Below are 4,341 nucleotides of genomic sequence, written 5' to 3' on the forward strand. Positions count from 1 at the left end.
GTGTCTGTGTGAAGTTAAATGAATAAAAAGGACTGCTGCGGGGGGCTGTTCATTTAAAATCACTGCACATATTTAAAGTAAATAAACAGCAAAAAAGAACATGGCAGTAGCTGAACCTGCTTGGTGTAATCATGTTTTATAATGCAGTGTAATCTGTCTCTCTCTCTCTCTCTCTCTCTCTCTCTCTCTCTCTCTCTCTCTCTCTCTCTCTCTCTCTCTCACAAACACACACATATGCATTGCCTTGCAAAACATTGTAAAAGTGTCAAAGCACACAACCTTATCCATACTTAATACAACAGTTCTAAAACTGGATTAATGTTATTCATGGCACACGTTTTAATAAGTAGGCTAAAGGCTCCATCGACATCAGGTGAATCTGGAACTATCTAATCATTCAAAATCTCCTTCTGTGAGCGGAGTGCTGTGCAAATGAGAAAGATCCAGCTTCAAATTAGTGATTCATTCCACTGACATGGTCCCTGCCAGTGATCAAAATATCAGATGGCTTTGAAAAAGGCAAAGCAAGTGAAGGGGAAATGGTCTTTAGAATCCAAGCATCCTTAATCGATCATTAGTTTACTGCTCTGTCAGTGGTATTAATCACAGAGCTGTTGCAGGGTGCACCACCGACTTCCACATCTGAAACTCTGCACAACTAGTCAGCACCTCAGGGGCCGATACAATATGGACATGTTGTGTGATTTACATTTTCTCGTATGTTATGTGGTCGCTGACCACAGTCCAGCCCACTCTCGTGGGTGCACACCAGGGTTTTGTCTGTTGCAAGTACTCACACCTTTTAAAGGAGCCTCTCCTCCCCCGAAAAATGCTCCCCACAGGTAGTTTTTTCCTGCAGCTGTCAATGACCAACAGGATATTTATGTGTACATTGAGGGTGCCCTCTGTTGGCTGTAGTAATTAAGACGGAAGCAAAGCAGGAAGTAAGGTGAAACCATATTGTAAAAGAGCGGCACATTTTCATATAAGGATGCAGGCTGGGGGGGTGGAGGGGTTAAACACACACAGGACTTTCACCCAGGAGACGGGGCTCCGAGCCCCGTTTGAAAATAAAAGTGAACAGCAAGTATTTTATTGTTTTACCAACACCACGTAGCCAAAATTGATTCTATATCAACGACAATTCATTTAGCCAGACTATCTGTCCAATCTGAGTTTTTTGTTCCACAAGGCACCGTGGCTCAGTCCGGCGCCGCCCAAGATGATTGTGATTGGTTAACAGAAACGCCAACAAACCAGAGCAGGTGTTTCACCCATGCCAGAATGCTGTGTGGACTAGCCAGACCCTCCTCCGCACTGCTGTGGAGGAAGGTCTGACACAACGAGTCTGATTTGATTCCAAACTACTTTTTCTAAACTTAACTCAGTAGTTTTGGTGCCTAAACATAACTAAACTGCAAAAAAAAAAGAAGTGTTAGTTAGTTAGTTGGTAGTTAACCGTTATGTTCACAACTGCGACTGACGTTCTCTGGTTCAGATATGAGGACGGAAGACACATTAGACTCTAACTCCAACGCAAGAGTCAGGAACAGACAACTTATATCGTTGTATGGCTTTGAAGGACTTGTTGTGTTAAACCAGGTGCAAATGTCATCAAAGAGACAATTTTGCTAATAACCCCCCCCCCCCCACCACCACCACCACCAATGCCTCCGCACCCTAATGTGGAGTTTCACCCATCAACACCTATCACTTATGCCAATGAGTCAGCCTGAGGTTGAGATGACCATCATCAGTAAACTATCCTTTCAGTGTGCTGTTCCTTCCTTGCTTGACTTTACTGTTCCTGTATTGCTGGTGTCCTGTATTGTATCTGGCCCCCCACCCCACCACCCCCCCCGCCTCCAGCTGTGTCACCACAACCCTCATCTTGACAGCTACGTCTGGCCAATCTCCATGACAAATGCTGCAAAAATATTTTCCCTATGTGAAACGGTGCCTTGGAGGGAGAACTGTCATAACGAGAAAAACAACTTCATGTTTAAGTTTTTCTGACCAGTGACCAACGACTCTTCTCGGAAACCCTGAGGCCATTTTTGTTTTCCCGGTTAAAGACACATCTTGAGTCACTTATTGAGTCTCCAGGAAACATCCCAGCTACGGCCCTTCTTATCTTTCCACCAGTTCAAACCAATCCTACACTGTTCTGTGTCCTCTAACATCCTGACTAGTGTAAAGCAGTGTGTTCTCAGTAAAACCAAGAAGCTACAGCACGTCTACAAGTACTTCTACATTCTGCTTTACGATTAAAAACTACAACTCCACAGTAGCCCCATGTCTTCCTGGTGCTGGTCTCGTTACACTGGCTTCCTGTCAAATAAAGTCAAAAAACCTATTAATTATTTCCAAGAAGTTAAGCAATTCAGCTTTTTAATATGATCAGTGTGTAGTTGATCAAGTGTAGTTCCACTTGATTAAAATATATATATACATATTTTTTTTAAAGAAAGAAAAGAATTGTCCATGTATATTTTATTAGTCGCTCCCTAAGGTTATTTCACACACACACACACACGCCCAAAGTACGATATAAAAAAGTGAAAGAAGGGCATTATGTATTAGTGTCGAACCGATAATTATTTTCATTAATAATTGTTCAGTTAGTTATTTTCGCAAAAATTCTAATTCTGCCTTAGAATTGTCAAACAACTGTAAAAAAAAAAAGAAAAAAATGAAAATTATGATTTACCAGAGCCCGACATGCCATATTCAAACCTAAATATATATTTGGTTTACAATGATAAAAAACTAAAAAAAACCTGGACATTTTGGTAGTTTGGTATTTTTTTTCCAGAAAAAAGAATGACTGAAACAATTAGTAAGTTATTACATTTGCTGCTTGTTAGTTTTTCTGTAGATTGACCAATCAATAAATCAAATAATATTTTCAGTCTAAGCATGAGCGTCATATTTCCCAAACCTAATTTATAGTTAAACTTACTAGCAACTCTCCAAAACATGTGTGTCAACCGCCGGTAGTACGCTGACCATAAACCTTGCATATATATATCTCTATATGCAATATGAGATATTTATATATATCATATAAATCTTTTTTAATAACAATCGTAGGTTGGATATCTCTTTGGGTCGCTTATTGAGGCATTAAAACACATGATCGAACACATTCGGACTGAAACCGTCATATATCTAACTCATCTGGTCCCATTTTATTGTTAACAAGATCCCACATTGCAGCTTTAAAGGAAGTGGGACCGTCGGGACCAGTCCTCATTCACTTCCTCCTCTCAGGATCTCCCAGGCTGTTTCCCTCTGGTCGCAAACATGTCTCACTAATGTCTGGGCTACTGGGGCAAAAGACAGGTTAATGTGACGATATCAATGAGTTCCAATGCAGGTCAGGTGTTGGGGTTGTGTGGGAGATGGATTTAAGGGGGACTGGTTATGAGTCTGAACTGACTAAAGTGTCTTCTTCTCTGTCAACACAATCTCGAAAACATCACAAACCGACGCACAGTCAGGGGCATTTAGATTCTGACCAAAAAAGTCTCCTTTAGCGTCCCAGTTAGACGATCTAATCCCATCTACAGTGATATTTGGAGACCCATGTTGGTGTAGTTTTTCAACGTGCTCTCTCAGGACCCTTTGGCGTCACTTTTTGACATTCTGTGTCAGGACCGATTTGGTGTCATTTTTCAACGTGCAGGGTAAAAGCTCTTAGTTAGGGTTAGGGAAAGATTATGGGTGGGATTATAAGTGACATGTCTCCTGGGTGATAGTCCTCTGTTGTTTGACCCATCCACCACCCCAACCAACCTTCTCCATTATCAGTCCTTCATGACACTCACTACCGCCGCGGCTGAGCTGCTTCTCTGCCTGGTGCGTCCCAGACAGACGCCGGGGGGGATTTTCGCGTCCCTATCTGAGACTGACAGACAGTATGTGAAGAGTTTGGAGTGAGAACAAAGATGGAACAGAAGTGAGATCACTCTAAAACCATGTAAACCTACTCTGGTACAACCTCTAAATACAATTAAGAACCTGAAAATGAGCACAATACTGTACGAGCACAAGAACAGGACACCCGCCCGCTCTCCTGGGGGGAAGTCCTGTGAGGTTTGACCCCTCCACCAGCCCAACCGAGCGTCAGTATGCAACAAGTTTGGAGTGAGAAGCGGTTGTCTTTGTCTTCTTCCTCCTCCTCACCTTGTCCCCCTGTCTTGGTCAATAGCACATTTAAATGGTGTATCAGTCAAAGTGCTCTACTCAATAGGCATGTGTCTGGTGGACATGAAAGACTTGGGGACACTCATCGTTCTTCATTGTCAAGTGTTAACCTCGCCATCTGACAGTATAATA

This window comes from Etheostoma spectabile, chromosome 1 (assembly GCF_008692095.1).
Source record: "Etheostoma spectabile isolate EspeVRDwgs_2016 chromosome 1, UIUC_Espe_1.0, whole genome shotgun sequence".
Taxonomy (NCBI): Eukaryota; Metazoa; Chordata; class Actinopteri; order Perciformes; family Percidae; genus Etheostoma; species Etheostoma spectabile.